This window comes from Odocoileus virginianus, chromosome 24 (assembly GCF_023699985.2).
Source record: "Odocoileus virginianus isolate 20LAN1187 ecotype Illinois chromosome 24, Ovbor_1.2, whole genome shotgun sequence".
NCBI lineage: Eukaryota > Metazoa > Chordata > Mammalia > Artiodactyla > Cervidae > Odocoileus > Odocoileus virginianus.
This window is the reverse complement of record NC_069697.1, coordinates 40428780-40446735: the sequence shown is the minus strand read 5'-3', so window position 1 is coordinate 40446735 and position 17956 is coordinate 40428780. Positions and strand designations below refer to the sequence as shown.

General features: G+C 38.0%; 1 protein-coding gene across 4 annotated transcripts in view; it reads left to right on the top strand.

Moving 5' to 3' along the window:
• Positions 1-17956, top strand: part of FRS2 (fibroblast growth factor receptor substrate 2) — a 101725-nt gene that overhangs the window by 5742 nt on the left and 78027 nt on the right. The window contains exon 1 of one of the 4 annotated variants that reach the window (XM_070454615.1): positions 5430-5544. The exons of the other annotated variants lie outside the window; for them this stretch is intronic. The gene's annotated coding sequence lies outside the window, so the exon portion shown is untranslated. Of the gene's footprint in view, positions 1-5429; positions 5545-17956 lie in introns of those variants that run through there. 4 annotated transcript variants of the gene reach the window in all.

The following is a 17956-nucleotide window of genomic DNA, read 5'->3' as shown; positions in this document are numbered from 1 at the left end:
GAGTTGTTGAAGCTAGAGTTAGAAAAGCTTTATTTAATGTAGCATGTAAACCTTGTATGCGTATCAGTATTCGAAATGTTTTCTAGAGAAAGAGAGTAATTCAGTGCTTTGCATAATTGGTTATGTAAGTGGAGCCTCAGAAGTCCTCCTGGGGACACAAAACAGTTATTAGCATAAGCGGTTATTGAAATTGCATTCAGTTGTTTAGATGAGAAGCTTATTGACCCCCTGGTTCACTTAGAGTTGAGGAGAAAACTTAAGTTGCAAACCTAGCTTGTTAAATTAAGGCTTAGCATTTGTTTCCGTTGAGTGTTTTTGGTTAGGTAATTAAAAAAATTGGGAGTGCTGTTCAGTTCTGCTGTAGACATACTTAATTTGTGTTAGAATGCCTAAAGCAAAATGTTCGGGTTAAGCTGAAATAGCTTAGGACCTCTGTACTTTAATTTTAAAAAACATTGGAGGTTTGCTGCTTTAGATATTAAGGATGCTATTATTTTATAGTTTTGTTATATATTTTTGTTTCTGGTAAGTGAAAAAAAATCACGTATATTTAGTTATTTAATAATGCTTGCAATTTTCCTCTAAAGTGCTTCTAATGGCAAAAATGAATGGTATGCTCAGAAGTCTGGAGCTGTAGCCCAGAGTGAAAATTTCACGATGTCTGTAGCATTTTGTTTTAAAAATTCTTATGAATTTTGCATTGCTAGTTTATATGTGTGTAAACAGTGTTTCAAAGTGCTGCCAGCTAAAATTGGTGCCTCCAAGAAGGGTCATATGTTCATCCTGTGGATTTTTGTATTCGTTTTGACATGGCTTGTATTACAATTTAGTAGCACTGTGCTTAACTATTTAATTTTGGCTCATGAAAAAAAAATCTTGTGTTCTGATGGTTTTGGTGGAACATGGGAGATGGTGAAAAGGTCTTCACACTTTCTGTATTTTTCTCAACAAGCAGCAGACTATTTTAAACTACTGCTGAGGAGCTGTAGCTTCATAGAAATAACATGACTTTGAAAGGAAATTGAATAATTATAAAAGTAAGAACATCTGAAAAATTTAACATTGCTCAGTTATCAGTGTATTTCTAGTGTTATAAAAAATATAGCAGCATCGTGTAATAGAACTTACTGCAATGATGGAAGTGTTCTCTATCTGTACTATTTAATATAGTGGCCCTCATATGGGCCACTGAGCACTTAAAGTGTATCTGGTGTTACAGATGAACTGATTTTTAAATTTTATTTAATTTTAATTAGTTTAAATGTGAACAGCTACTTGTGGCTACGGTATTAGACAGTGCTGCTCTCTAGGGTTAGGAAGACAAGAGAAAGAAGAGAAGTTAGTAATCTTCATGCCACCTCTCAGCTCAGTTATAGGCACTCCACAAGTAGTTCTTAAAGAAGATAATCTTTTTATTGTTTCAGTTTTGAATACCCAGCTCTGGGGCATATTCTAGATTTTTAGGGAATGATTGCTAGCCTTGTTTTTTTTTTTTTTTCTTGTCGATTTTTAAAATTTACTTTTATTACAGAAGCATATAGGATAATAAATGTACAGCTTAAATAATTAGCTTAAACAGTAGGACACTGCCTCTTTGAAGCCCCTCTGTACTTCTCACCACTTGTGTTCTCTGACATGCTTCCGGAGTCACCATGATCTGAATTTTGTGTTAATCATTCCCTTGCTTTTCAATTTTGGTTAATGTATTTTTAAAAAATCCATTTTCCTCTTTTCTTCATGTTTGGAAGTTTGTAGTTTCCCTTTATTTTAGTTCTCCCTGACTTCCAACAAATTATATATTCTTTTTGTTTTAAGCACTGTTGCTTTGATTTGCCTGTGTAATACACACATACACATACATACATACATACATACATACAAATGTCTTTGCTCATTTTCATTTGCGTCTTGAACTTCCTGTTGGGATCTGAGATAATTTTCTCTCTCCCTGAACATCCTTTAGAGGGTTTGTTATTTGAAAAACTTTATTTGTTTGAAAGTCTTATTCCCAAAGGTGACTTTCCTATGTGTGCATTCAATGCTAACAATAATTTTTATTATAGATCTTGTACCATTCTCTTCTAGCTTTTACTGTTTTTGAAAAATCAGTAATCCATGTGATTTGCCATTGCTTCAGAGATACAATTGGCCCTCCATATCTGCAGGTTTTGCCTTGTTGGATTTAACCACCCATGAACTGAAATATTTGAAAAATTATGGGAAGTTTAAAAAGCAGGACTTAAATTTGTTGCATGTTAGCAACTATTTATATAGCATTTCCATTGTCTTAGGTATTTTGAGTAATCTGGAGTATACCTGAGGACATACATGGGGTAATATGCAAATATTACACTCTCTTGTAGAAGGGACTTGAACTTTGGAGGGTATCCCCTGGAGTCTTGGAACCCTTCATTCCCCTTTGGAAAACTGAGGGGTGACTGTCTCTGTTGTTTCATTATAGCTAGTTTTGAAAATTTTTTTTTTTACCCTTGGTGTTCTGGACTTTGATATGTCTGAAAGATGGTTTCTTCTGTTTATCATGTTTGGTATTCAGTAGGCTTTGGAATCTAAAGATTGGTGTCAATTTTGGAGAACTGTTGGCTATTTTCTCCTCAAAATTTATCTTCTTTATTTCCTGTCTGGAACTTGTGTTTTGAAGTATGTTAGATCTTTTTACTCTACCCATCGGGTCTTTTAATTGGTCTTTTATATTTTCTATTTCTGTATCTGTTTGTATTGTGTTCTCAATAATTAGTGCCTTTTCTTCCAGTTAGCTAGTTCTCACTTCAGTTTTGTTCACCTGTTTCATTGAATTTTTTTCACTTTATTTTATCAATTATATCTTTTTTAAAAATTGTGGTAAAATACATATAAATAGAATTTACCATTTTAGCCATTTTAAAGCATACAGGTCAGTGACATTAAGTATATTCACCTTATTATGCAACTATCACCACTGTACATCTCCAGGACTTTTTTCATCATCATGAAATTTGTACCCATTCAACAGTAAGCCCCTGTTCCCCCTTCACTGAGCCCCTGGCAACAACTATTTTACTTCTGTGAATTTATTCTGTATGATCATATAGTTGGATCATACAGTGTTTGTCATTTTGTCTAGTTTATTTCATTCAGCATAATGTCTTGAAAGTTGATCTGTGTTGTACCATGTTTATTGAGTTTTTTAAAATTTCATTTACTATTTTTTTGGTAATTTCTAGAAGTAGCATTCAGTTCCTTTTAAACATTATCCTTTTTTACAAAAAAAAAAGTTATTCCTTTTTAAGTCATGTTCTCAAGGTACTTTATTTCTTAAAAATCTATTTAATACGCTTATTTTTTATTGTGTGTGATAATTACAGTGTTTGAAGTCTGCAGATGTGATTGTGTTCTTCTGCTTGCTCTTCCTCATAGTGCTGTGCTTTGCTAATTCATTTTGTGTTCTGACTGTGAAGTTCCTTAGAACTTTCTCTGTATTAATTTTGCAGAGTGATTTTTAAAAAGTAGGATTAATATATACCTTAGAGCTTATAAGTAAGCCCCTGGAGATTAGTATCCTGTGTTCTTAAACTTTTTATTTTGAAATGATTTCTAACTTATAGTAAAGTTGCAAGAATGATATAGTAGACTCATATATCCTTTACCCATGTTTATCAGTTTTTAAACATTTTGCCGTATTTGATTTATGGCATAAACACACGTTATTATTTGTTTTTGTGAACCACTGAAGAGTTCTTTGCATACCTTTTTACTTCTTAATAGCTCAGGGTGTATTTCCTAAGAATAAGGATATTCTTTTAGGTAATCATAGTACCATTATCAAATTCCAAGAATTTAACATTGGTAAATACTTTAGTCTCCATACGCTTTAAATTCCAGTCCTGTGATTTGATCATATCTTGTATTTAGTTGTCATTTCTTTTTAGTGTCCTGCAAAATGAGCTTTTCTTTGACTTTTTTGCAATTAAAGACTATAGATAAGTTATTTTATAGAAAAATGTTCAACTTGGATTTGTCTCATGGTTTCAGGTTATTTATCTTCAGTCAGACTACTACAAAAGGTATGTGCCCCTCTCAGAATATTATATCTGGATATACATTATGTCCATTTACCCCTCATTAGTGATTTTACTTTTGGTCAGAGTGTTAACTGGTTTATTCACTGTATGGTTACTGTTTTTCTCCTTACAGTTAATAAGCAATCTGCAGGGAGGTCCTAGTGTTTTGTTCTTCATGAAAAGATGAGTACGGGGGGACTTCCCTGGCAACCCAGTGCAATGCAGGGGATGTGGGTTCGATCCCTGGTCAGGGAGCTAAGATCTCACATGCCTTGAGGCCAAAACACCAAAACATAAAACAGAAGCAATATTGTAACAAATTCAATAAAGATTTAAAAAATGGTCTTCACCAAAATAAAAAAAATATAAGTACAGTATCATTTGTATGAAAGATTTCTGGTTTGCCAGGCATTTTTATACATAACCTTGTTTTATTGCTTTTTTAAAAAATTGCTTTTATTGTACTTTGCTCCATTATATTTTTTACAAATCAAAGGTTTGTGGCAACTCTGTGTTGAGCATGTCAATTGGTACCATTTTTCCAATAGCATTTGCTAGCTTCATGTCTTTTTTGTTACATATTGGTAATTCTCACAATATTTTAAACATTTTCATTATTATTATTATATTTGTTATGGTGATGTGTAATCAGTGATCTCTGATGTTAACTGCTATGACTTGCTGAAGGCTCAGTTGTTGCTTAGCATTTTTTAGCAATAAAGTTTTTAAGACAACTTTTTGTTGAAATATAGTTGATTTAAAGTATTTTTAAATTAAGGTATGCACATTTCTTTTAGATAAGCTGTTGTACACTTAAAAGACTACAGGATCACATAAACATAACTTTTATATGCACTGGGCAATGAGAAAAATTTGTGTGACTTGTTTTATTGTGATACTCACTTTATTGTCGTGGTCTGGAACTGAACTTGCAGTATCTCTTAGGTATGCCTGTATTTTATGACATTATTTTAATCTTTATGGCAGTAGTACAGATTTTATAGTTCTGGAAACTAAGACTCGGAAACATAGCTAATAAGAGGCAGCATTGGAATTCAGACCCTTGAAGTTTTCCTAAGACTTTTTTAAAGTAGCTACAGTTGCCTTTTAAGTTGGTAGATCGACTGTGGACTTAGGGCAGGTCTGTGTCTTGGCTCCTGTGTTGTCGGTACCTGGGACGGTTGAGTGAATAAATAACATACAGACAGGAGTTGCTATCTGACATAAGGGTCTTACATGGTAGCAGTTCTAATGTAATTGTATTTGTTCACATTTTACATTTATATATTTAAGTGTAGGCATATGGATAATGTGTGTGTATGTTGTTGCTCAGTCACCAAGCTGTGTCTGACTCTTCGAGACCCCATGGACTGCAGCACATCAGGGTCTTCCCTGTCTTCCACTGTTTCCCAGAGTTTGCTCAAATTCGTGTCCATTGAGTCAGTGATGCTATTTAACCATCTAACCTCTGGCATCCCCTTCTCCTGTAAGTACGTAATAATATATATGTAGTTGCTTAGAGCCTAAAGCTTGTGTGGGAGATTTTTCTGATGCTTTGCATAACTCTAGGTAAGATTTTTTTTTTTTTTTTAGATTAAAAAGTATATGGATTTGCCTTTAGTGAAGAAAATTTGGAGCTTTCTTTTTCTTGACTGCGCCACATGGCTTGTGGGATCTTAGTTCCCTGACTAGGGATTGAACCCTGGCCCTCAGCAATGAGAATGTGGAGTCCTACCCATTTGGACTACTAGGAAATTCCTCCACATTTGGCTTTCTCGAAGTCATTAGGTGATAAAGATAAGTGAGGCAGATATTCTGATATCTGTTCAATTCTTTTTTTAATTGTTAAGCAAATCTTTAAGATTTGGGTGATTGAAGGAATGTAGTGTATTACTCAGAGAAGGCAATGGCACCCCACTCCAGTACTCTTGCCTGGAAAATTCCATGGATGGAGGAGCCTGGTAGGCTGCAGTCCATGAGGTCGCTAAGAGTCGGACAGGAATGAGCGACTTCACTTTCACTTTTCACTTTCATGCGCTGGAGAAGGAAATGGCAACCCACTCCAATGTTCTTGCCTGGAGAATCCCAGGGACAGGGGAGCCTGGCGGGCTTCTGTCTGTGGGGTCGCACAGAGTCGGACACGACTGAAGTGACTTAGCAGCAGTGTATTACTAGCATGTAGTATTGGTTAAGTAATCTCTTGACCTGGTTAGTTGGTGGATGCTGGGCCCTTTCCAGATTGACCTTTTCTCCTGTTCTACCTCCGACTTTCCACCTCCCATTCTTGGTTAAAGCCGGAGGGACTTGGGCACAGAACCTTGGTTAGGACACAAGTTCACCCCTTGGCTTCAGTTATTGGGACCCTACTAGGTATCAAGAACCATGCTGGATATTGAGGTTAAAATGGTGAATCCAGATAGATGTAGTTGTTGTCATGGAGCACAATTCAGAGGTGATGAACTATTATATCCCTTTGTCTGTGTTAGTCGTTTATATATTTAAATTGAATATTTCAAAGAAAATTTTATTTATATCTGCTGGAATTTTCCTGGCAAGAGAGAAAATTCTTGAGACCCTTAATGGATTGTGTAAGTACAGAACTTGAGACTGAAAGCTACTCAGTAAGTGTGTTCTGAAAATTGATAACTTTAATTTCAAATGAAGTCTTTTATTAAAGCCTAACCTAAGTAAATTACAGATGCTATAAAGACTGCTATTTGCCTCCTGTGGGGTTTTATGAATAGTTACTAGAAGTAGTGTTTTGGAAGTTATATCAATGTATTACATGGTTCTTTTACATTCCCTTGTCTTACCCTCACACAAAAAACTTTAATGTTACATGAGCAAATGCATGTATTTTTTTTTAAACTCTTATTTTGAGGTAGAGCCTTACGGAAAGTTGCAGAAATAGGGCCCTGTGTACTCTTCACTCAGTTTCCCCAATGTTGACATCTTAGATAATTGTCATAGAATAGGAATATGAGGAAATTGATACTGAGACATTACTGTTAACTAGAGTTTCCCATATGTAATGTTAACCATATGTTAACATTACTGATAACATAGAATTTCCCTGATGGCTCAGGAGGTAAAGAATCCACCTGTAATGCAAGGGACACAGAAGACTCGGGTTTGATCCCTGGGTCGGGAGGATCCCCTAGAGAAGGAAATGGCAACCACTCCAGTATTCTTGCGTGGAGAATCCCATGGACAGAGGAGCCTGGTGGGCTACAAACAGTCCAGTGGGTTGCAAAGAGTCAGACATGACTGAGCGACTAAGCATAAGTACTGTTAATTGGAATACAGCCCATGTACAGATACCATCTACCTTCTGTGTGTGTGTGTCATTCTGTGCAGTTCTGTCCCGTCTATATATTTAACCACTACTGCAGTCACAATGCAGAACTGTTCCGTCACCACAGAACCCCCTGGTGCTGCCTCTTTATGTTCACAGCCCATCCCCTCAGCCCTGGTTTTGTCATTCTGAGAATGTTGTATGAATGAAAGTACAGTGTGTAACCTTTTGAGATGCATGCTTTAAAAATATAATCTGTTTTAATTCTCAATGTAAAATAACTTTTCTGAAAGGTGGTTAGATGGTAGGAAAAACAGATCTTGAGTCTACCACCCTAATACAGTCATCATTCTGATTTTTTTAATACCCCATTTTATATGATGTTTTATATCATATTTATAGTGTATGCTCAATTTTGTTTGCTTTTTAAACAGTTTTTGGCTGTGCTGTGTAGCATATGGTATATTGTTCCCAGGAACGAAACCATGCCCTGTGCAGTGGAAAGGTGAAGTCTTAACCACTGGACTGCCAGAGAATTCCCTTGTATAATTTTTTTAAACTTAACATTATTTCTGTGTCGTCATCATATATAATTTTTGCTGTTGTAAGGAATGTTGCAGAAGACACCTAAAAGCATGTATTTTTCTTCATGTTTTTAGTCATTTTCTTACAGCAGATTCCCAGGTATGTGATATGGAGCCAAAGGATATGAGGGTTTATTAATCCTGAGAATTTGGTCAAATTGCTTTTCAAAAGGGTGGTATTACTACTACTGTTTCACTGTATCTTTGTTAGATTGGGTATTAGGGTTAACTTTTACCCCCTAACTTAAGGTGAAAAAGGTACTTCTTTGTTCTAATTTTAGAGTGCATTTCTTCATGTAACAGTTTTTCTATGAAGAGTACAATTAGTTGTAACATCAAAATGCCATGAACTTTAAAAATGTGATTTTGGTTTTAAGTACTTTGGAAAAGCTGTTGAGTATCTGTGCCAGTTTTCAACAGTTCTGTGCAGGTTGAGTCACCAGCTCCTTCTCTTTACTTTGCCTGGAACCTCTTCAGTTTATAGGTGCGTTACCTACAGAATGATACAGTTTCTGCTTTGCTTCCTCTGGCCTCTGCCATGATCTAGCTAGTCTCCTCAGTCTGGATCCTTGATCTCTCCCTCTGTCTGACAACTCCCTCCACTGGCACCACACCAGCACCTCATTCACTTCACCTGCTTTCTTGTCGGCCTTAGGTGCTGGGTCACGCCAGTCCATTGATACATCCCTTGGATTGCCATAATATTACGCTTACAGTGTAAGCCTGGGAGCCTGCAGTCTCAGGACTGCTGGGCATCTTCACTTTTTCGATGGCCACCACAGAAGTTACATGGTTAATTGTGTGTGCAGTATGTAAAATAGACCCAAGTACAAAAATAGCAGAATAACGAGGAAATAATGCACCTTTTACTTTTCTCTTTTGAAAGAAAGCATTGCTATATTCTTTGAGTAGTAGTCAGACCGTCAGGGTACTAACAAAACCCTTAAAGCAGAAGTTTTAAGTAGAATATCATTAATGCCAGCACTTTGCTTAATTTTAGTTGTCACAGTATTCCTACAAATTTTTGAGAAAGCTACATGTGAAGATCTCATAAGTGTTTTTGAGTAGGAGATTGGCAAGTTGGTTAGCAGGGGATCATAAAAAATGATACATATTTTTAATTTTTAACTCAAATATACATTCTTTCACCACTTTTTTCCCCATAGGGTCAGGGTTTTTCTTTATGGATGGATCTTTCATTCGAGTTCTGGATTGTCTTTTTAGAATAATCCATACCCATGAGGCATTTATCTATGAAGTATCCCTTTCTAATAAAACAGAATTTAAAGGCAGTTTTAATGTTTTATATAAAATCCTTCTGCAGTTTTATGCTTTTCTCACTATTCTTTTAAAGCTGTTTTTACATACATCCAAATCCATAATAACTTCCATAATAAAGAAAATAATTAGCCTTTGAATCTTTTTGAACTTTTCAACATAGTTTTCAGAGAAACAACCCCTTTCACGCTCATAATTCATCGGTTTACATAATCTTAAATTACATAATTACAATAACAAGTACAGTTGGCATACATGAGTTTGGGAACAAACAGCTGGCTCTTGTTAAGCGTCCAGCTCATTTGGTGAGAGTAGAAGGTTGAGGACTCAGTAAGAACGTGGTTGACTTAGAGGACTGCCAGGTGCACGTAGTCAGCCTGTGGTGAGCATCAGGAAGTGATTTACGGAGGAATTTAAGCTCTTTATTTCTCTAAGGTGATAAAGTAGAGGTCTGTTAAATGAGTTTCTACTGAATTATTCTGATTTCTGTTATTTTTAAATAATTTTTATTTATTTTATTTTTGGCTGTGCAGGGTCTCCATTGCTTTGTGTGGTTTTTCTCTAGTTGTGAGCAGGGGCTACTGTTCATCGTGGGGCACCGGTTTCTCATTGTGGTGGCTTCTCTTGTTGCAGAGCATGGGCTCTAAGGCACAAAGGCTTCAGTAGTTGTGATACACAGGCTCAATAGTTGTGGCGTACGGGCTTAGTTGTTCTGCGGCAAGTGGGATTTTCCCGGACTAGGTATTGAGCCCGTGTCCCCTGCATTAACAGGCAGATTCTTATCAACGGTACTGCCAGGGAAGTCCTCATTTCTGTTTTATAGAGGAAAGCAGTGAGGTTTCAGAAAGTTAAGTAAGATTCCCTGGATCAGGCAGGTAATAAGTGATGGAGCCACAGGACTAAAGAACAAATTAGACTTAGAAACACACTCTCAGAATGGAAGTCATTCGTATGGAGGGGACTTACTATACAGTAATAGGTTTATAACACTTTTTCACACAAATAGTACATGAAAACTAAACACAGGAAATAAAGCATTTAAACTTCTACAGTGCAGTACCTTGGAAGTACAGTACAGTTGCTGGCATCCCGGGGCCGGCATCGAGGGGACAAGCAAGAAGAGGCACTCATGCACGCTATGCAGCATCATACAGGGAAGTACACAAAAGTGCTGCCTCCTGTAGCGGGAGCACACACCTGACCACGTGTGCCAGACACGGGAGCTAACTTACCTGACTGGACGTGTGAACACACACTTGCATCTTTGAAAGCTCACAGTGTGAAGATCTGTACCTAGGGTACTTACTCCACTCCAGGTCTGCATGAAGCTCAAACATAGCATGTCCTTTTCCCTCCTGTGCAGGCGCTAGCTGCTTTTTAGGTCATCTTGTTTACCCAATCATTAAGTGTTCTTGAGTGGTCTTTGGGTATGTTTGGGGTAGTGTTTTTACAGTTATCCCACATCTTGGGCCCTTCTTTCATTTTTCTCCTCAGTGTTTCTTTTGTACTAACTAAAAAATGAAGGTGCATCCCAAGGTGAAAACTAGGCTTATAATTGTTTGTTTTTATCTTATATTGGCTCTGTATATGTGAGAGCAAGACTGAAATCTTGCAGTGTTGTAACCGCCGAGGTAACTGTGAAACAGGAGAATGTAAAGGGGAAGACTGGAGTGGGAGCAGACATGAACTTTGCTCTTTCTTCTGTTAAATTTCATTCTTAGTTTGGAATCTAAACAGTCATCTTTATCCCTGTCATTACTTATTATTTCATGGAGCATCAGTAGAGCCATTAGAATTTAAAGAAAGGGATATATGTACACATATACATATGTAATTAGTGTAAAAAATTATATTTCTGATAGTATGTGATAGGCTATTTAAATCTTGAAAGTAGCTTAAAGAACTCTCAGTTCTACCTTAGGTGTTACTCGACTTAGGGTTGAAAATGATTGATATGAATTTAAATGTTTATTTGTGTAGTTGTTAACCTGTAACTTATAACTGGTTATAACTAATATTATGATAAGTAGTACTGTTGAGTTGTTTATTAAGTGCGTTGGACACTCTTTAGCCATAGTAAGTAGTTTACTAATAAATACAAAGTAATACAGAATGAAAATGAAAATTATCAGCTGATAACATTCTTTTCCATTTTCTTTGTAAATGTCAAGATATGTAAACTCCACATATTAATTCTAAGGCACTTTTCCCTCCTCCCTTCCTAAGTGTAACTCTATTTTGTGATTTTTTTTTTTTTTTCTTTTTTGGCATTAGTCTGAATGTTTGAATCTGGCAAAGGAATATACTGAATTTTTTTATATGCCAGCTAGCATCTTTCACTTACTGAGGTAATATATTTTAGAGTTTAGAAGAATAATCGGTTATGACAACAAGCCTTTGGGCTACATTATTTGATTTAAAAACTGCTCGTTGGCTGTGCTGGGTCTTTGTTGCGGCGCGGGCTGTTCTCTGGTTGCAGGGTGCGGGCTTCTCCTGTCGGGGTGCAGGGCTTTTCATTGTGCTGGCCTCCCTCGGTGTGGAGCGTGGGCTCCGGGGTGCTTGGGCGTCGCTGGCTGAAGCTCAGGGGCTCAGGAGGTGGTGCCCAGTCTCTCGAGCCTAGGCTCAGTAGTGTGGCACATGCGCTTCGCTGCTGCATGTGGGGTCCTCCCAGACCAGGGGTCAGCCCCGTGTCCCCTGCATTGACGGGTGGACTCTTCACCAGTGAGCGACTGGTGAAAGTGAAGTCGCTTAGTTGTGTCCAGCTCTCTGCGACCCCATAGACTGTAGCCTACCAGGCTTCTCCATCCATGGGGTTTTCCAGGCAAGAGTACTGGAGTGGGTTGCCATTGCCTTCTCCAGGGGATCTTTCCAACCCAGGGATTGAACCCAGATCTCCCACATTACGGGCAGATGCTTTACCATCTAAGCCACCAGGAAAGCCCTGATTCTTTTTTTTTTTTTAAAGACAAGTCATTAAGACTATAAAATTTAAATTGTACATAGTGATATAGTTGTGTGAAGAGATGGTCAAGTCATAAACTTCATAGTGTTGTTAATAAGAGACCCCCTAAATGATACATTTTTAACAAAAAATAAATAATCCTCTTCCTAAGTGTTACTGTGTTATGTACTCCCTTTCAAGGTTTTTTCCAGTTTTATAATTGGAGGGTAAGGTGGTAATAAAGTTGAATCAGAGGAACTAGATTAGTATTAGTGGCTGTTACATTAGTTGTTCTCTTTATCTAGTGGCAAAACCAAAAATCCAATGAAATAACATTTTAAAAATAAGGTTGAAAAAGAGTATGAATTGTTTCTTTCAGTTGCTTGAGTTTTAATTACTGAGGCAATGCTATGTTCAATATTATTTGGAAATCTGAGATAAAGAAAAAAATTGTGTTAGAAAAATGGTATCTTAAACATTTTGACATCTGAAACATTGCCCATGACTTTGTCTTCCCCTTCTATCTTTTTTTAAACTCCTTTTTGGATTTTAATGATTTTGGCACTTCTTAGGTTTACAAAATGTTTCTGGTGCATGTAGCCATTTGAGATCTAGACCCTAATCAGAAATTTCAACCAGATAGGTTTCTTTTGTCCCCCTTTTGGCAAAGCAGTTTTAGAGTGCTGATGAATTATACTGTGTCCGGTTTTATTTCTGTAATAAAGGTTGCCTTGGGTAAGATAAATTCTCCACTTGTTTCTTCACCTGTTGTACTTCGTTTTGATTGGTGCAGAGTTGCCATATTTGTACCCATTCTTCCGGAAGAGGAAATGAGCCCTCCACCCTGGTGTGTTGACTCTTGGTCGCCTCTAGTAACTAGCCTAGAGTCTCAGTCCTAACTAACGTTGCCTACAGATGGTTCAGAATTGGCAAGGGAGTACGTCAAGGCTGTATATTGTATAGCTTATACAATAAGCTTATTTAACTTATAGGCAGAGTACATCATGTGGAGTGCTGGGATGGATGACTCACAAACTGGAATCAAGATTGCCGGGATAAATATCAATAAATAAATATCGATATGCAGGTGATGCCACTCTTAATGGCAGAAAATGAAGAGGAACTAAAGAGTCTCTTGATGAGGGTAAAAGAGGAGTGTGGAAAATCTGACTTAAAACTCAGTATTCAAAGAACTAAAGTCATGGCATCCAGTCCCATCACTTCATGGCAAATAGATGGGGAAAAAAGTGGAAACAGTGGCAGATTTTTTCTTGGGCTCCAAAATCACTGCAAATGTTGAATGCAGCCATAAAATGAAAAAATGCTTGCTCCTTGGAAGAAAAGCTATGACAAACCTAGACAGTGTATTAAAAAGCAGAGACATCACTTTGCCAACAAAGGTCTGTCTAGTCAAAGCTACGGTTTTTCCAGTAGTCTTTTGTGGATATAAGAGTTGGGCCATAAAGAAGGCTGAGCACCAAATGAAGAATTGACGCTTCTGAACTGTGGTGCTGGAGAAGACTCTTGAGAGTCCCTTGAACAGTAAGGAGATCAAACCAGTCAATCCTAAAAGAAAGCAACCCTGAATATTCATTGGAAGGACTGATGCTGAAACTGAAATTCCAATACTTTGGCCATCTGATTTGAAGAGCAGACTCATTGGAAAAGACCCTGATGCTGGGAAAGACTGAAGGCAGAAGGAGCAAGGGTTGGCAGAGGATTAGATGGTTAGATAACATCTCTGATTAAATGGACATGAATTTGAGCAAACTCCAGGAGATAGTGAAGGACAGGGAAGCCTGGCGTGCTGCAGTTCAGGGGTTGCAAAGAGTGGGACATGACTTAGCAACTGAACAACAACAAGAGATGAGGAAAGTAAAACTGTTTATGCATCAGAGGATCGGAGAGAATTGTCTAAGTTCTTTAATAAATTTTTAACTTACTTATCTTATTTTTGGCTGTGCTGGGTCTTCAAGGGGCTACTTTCAAGTTGAAGTGTGAAGACTTCTCATTGCGCTGGCTTCTTGTTGCAAAGCATGGACTCTAGGCTCATGGGCTTCAGTAGTTGCAGCACATCAGCTTAGCTGCCTTGTGATGTGGGATCTTCCCGGAGCAGGGATTGAATCCGTGTCCCCTGAGTTGGCAGGTGGATTCTTAATCACTGAACCACCAGAGAAGCTCAACTTACTCATTTTTAATAAAAGGGTAATATATGTACATGATTTAAAACTTAAAGCTGCAGAAGGGTTTACTGTGAAAGCAGGCCTTATTTCCTACCTTTCTGTCTACTAGGTCCCTTCCCCTGAGGCAACTGCTGTTTGTAGCAAGTTTCTTCCTGCATTTACAATCATATCTGCTCTTTTTATTGGCTGCGTAGTATTCATTGTATTAAATATACTGTACATTCCCTTTTTGGTTGACATGTAGCTTGTTACTTATCTTTTGCTTTTATAAATAATTCAGCAGAGTATTGTGTACATATATCACACCTGTGTAAATACGTCAGTACTTCAAATTTTAGAAGTAAAATTTCTTTGCCAAATAAATCCATGCATTAAAACTTCGATAGGTATTGCCAAATTATTCTTCATGGTAAATTGATTTCTGAAGTTAGAATATTGGCATTAACATATGTTCTTTGGAAAAGTATGATCACTAGTTGTTGCTGTGCTCTTTATAACCAAATTTATTTTCTTTCTTTTTATTAATTATCTGGTTGTAAGCATAGTAAGTAGCCATAAGTCAACAAAAGAGTCTGAAATGCAGTATTTGGATGCAGTCTCAAAAACGACAGGATGATTTCTGTTCATTTCCAAGGCAAACCATTGAGTGTCAGAGTAATCCAAGTCTGTGCCCTGACTAGTAATGCTGAAGAAGCTGAAGTTGAACAGTTCTATGAAGACCTACAAGACCTTCTAGAACTAACAACCAAAAAAGATGTCCTTTGCATTCTAGGGGACTGGAATGCAAAAGTAGGGAGTCAGGAAATACCGGGAGTAACAGGCAAATTTGGCCTTGGAGTACAGAATGAAGCAGAGCTAACGCTAATAAGCGTTTTGCCAAGAGAACGCATTGGTCATAGCAAACACCCTCTTCCAACAACACAAGAGAAGACTCTACACATGGACATCACCAGATGGTCAATACCAAAATCATATTGATTATATTTTCTGCAGCCAAAGATGGAGAAGCTCTATACAGTCAGCAGAAACAAGACGGGGAGCTGACTGTGGCACAGACCGCGAACTCCTAGTTGCCAAATTCAGACTGAAATTGATGAAAGTAGGAAAAAGCACCAGACCATTCAGGTATGACCTAAATCAAATCCCTTATGATTATACAGTGGAAGTGAGAAATGGATTCAAGGGATTAGATCTGAGAGACAGAGTGCTTGAAGAACTGTGGATGGAGGTTCATGACATTGTACAGGAGACAGGGATCAAGACTATCCCCAAGGAAAAGAAATGCAAAAAGGCAAAATGGTTGTCTGAGGAGGCCTTACAAATAGCTGTGAATAGAAGAGAAGCGAAAGGCAAAGGAGAAAAGGAAAGATATACCCATGTGAATGCAGAATTCCAAAGAATAGCAAGGAGAGATAAGAAAGCCATCCTCAGAGATCAGTGCAAAGAAAATAGAGGAAAACAATAGAATGGGAAAGACTAGAGATCTGTTCAAGAAAATGAGAGATACCAAGGGGACATTTCATACAAAATGGGCACAATAAAGGACAGAAATGGTATGGATCTAACAGAAGCAGAAGATACTAAGAAGAGGTGGCAAGAATACACAAAAGAACTGTACAAAAAAGGATCTTTGAGACCCAGATAACCACGATGGAGTGATCACTAACCTAGAGCCAGACATCTTGGAATGAGAAGTCAAGTGGGCTTTAGGAAGCATCACTATGAACAAAGCTAGTGGAGGTGATGGAATTCCCGTTGAGCTATTTCAAATCCTGAAAGATGATGCTGTGAAAGTGCTTCACTCAATATGCCAACAAATCTGGAAAACTCAGCAGTGGTCACAGGACTGGAAAAGGTCAGTTTTCATTCCAATCCCAAAGAAAGGCAATCCCAAAGAATGGTCAGACTACCACACAATTGCACTCATCTCACACGCTAGTAAAGTAATGCTCGAAATTCTCCAAGCCAGGCTTCAGCAATACATGAACTGTGAACTTCCACATGTTCAAGCTGGATTTAGAAACGGCAGAGGAACCAGAGATCAAATTGCCAACATCCATCGGATCATCGAAAAAGCAAGAAAGTTCCAGGAAAATACCTACTTCTGCTTTATTGACTGTGCCAAAGCCTTTGACTGTGTGGATCACAGCAAACTGTGGAAAATTCTGGAAGAGGTGGGAATACCAGACCAACTGACCTGCTTCTTGAGAAATCTGTATGCAGGTCAGGAAGCAAACAGTTAGAAATAGACATGGGACACAACAGACTGGTTCCAAATAGGGAAAGGAGGCCGTCAAGGCTGTATATGTTGTCACCCTGCTTATTTAACTTATATGCAGAGTACATCATGAGAAATGTTGGGCTGGGTGAAGCACAGGCTGGAATCAGGATTGCCGGGAGAAATATCAATAACCACAGATATGAAGATGACTCCACCCTTATGGCTGAAAGCAAAGAAGAACTAAAGAGCCTCTTGATGAAAATAAGAGGAGAGTGAAAAAGTGGGCTTAAAAATCAACATTCAGAAAACTAAGATTATGGCATCTGGTCCCATACCTTCATGGCAAATAGATGGAGAAACAGTAGAAACAGTGACAGACTTTATTTTTGGGGGGCTCCAAAATCACTGCAGATGGTGACTGCAGCCATGAAATTAAAAGATGCTTGCTCCTTAGAAGAGAAGTTTTGACCAACCTAGACATCATATTAAAGAGCAGAAACGTAACATTACCAACAAAGGTCCGTCTAGTAAAGCTATAGTTTTTCCAGTAATCATGTATGGATGTGAGAGTTGGACTATAAAGAAAGCTGAGCACTGAAGAATTGATGCTTTTGAACTGTGGTGTTGGAGAAGACTTTGTTAAGAGTCCCTTGGACTGCAAGGAGATCAAACCAGTCCATCCTAAAGGAGATCAGTCCTGGGTGTTCATTGGAAGGGCTAGTGTTGAAGCTGAAACTCCAATACTTTGGCCACCTGATGTGAAGAGCTGACTCATTGGAAAAGACCCTGATGCTGGGAAAGATTGAGGGCAGGAAGAGAAGGGGATGACAGATGATGAGATGGTTGGATGGCATCACTGACTCAATGGACATGAGTTTGGGTAAACTCCGGGAGTTGGTGATGGACAGGGAGGCCTGGTGTGCTGCAATTCATGGGGTCGCAAAGAGTCGGACATGACTGAGCGACTGAACTGAAGCATAGTACACTTATGTTTCAGAAACTGCTAGCGTTCACGTGTTTCCTTTGTCAAAAGTGTATTGGTATAAATTATTAGCAGTCACTGACTTTTATCTCTTATCTTGTAAATGAATTTTTTAAAAAAGACTGGCTAGAGGCTGGGGGCTAAAGGCGATGGACAGGGAGGCCTGGTGTGCTGCAGTTCATGGGGTCGCAAAGAGTCAGATACGACTGAGTGACTGAACTAAACTGAGAGGCTGGGGGTGGAGGAAATGGGGAGTTAAAAAAAAAAGGGAATTTGGGATTAGGAGCCTTCTCCTCCTGCCATAAGTCATAAAAATGGGTGTTTAGCTTATTAGGTCTGGCAATAAAAAATGTTTGTAACCTGTTATATGACAATATACTGGAATCACTCTTTATAACACTGGAGATTCATTCA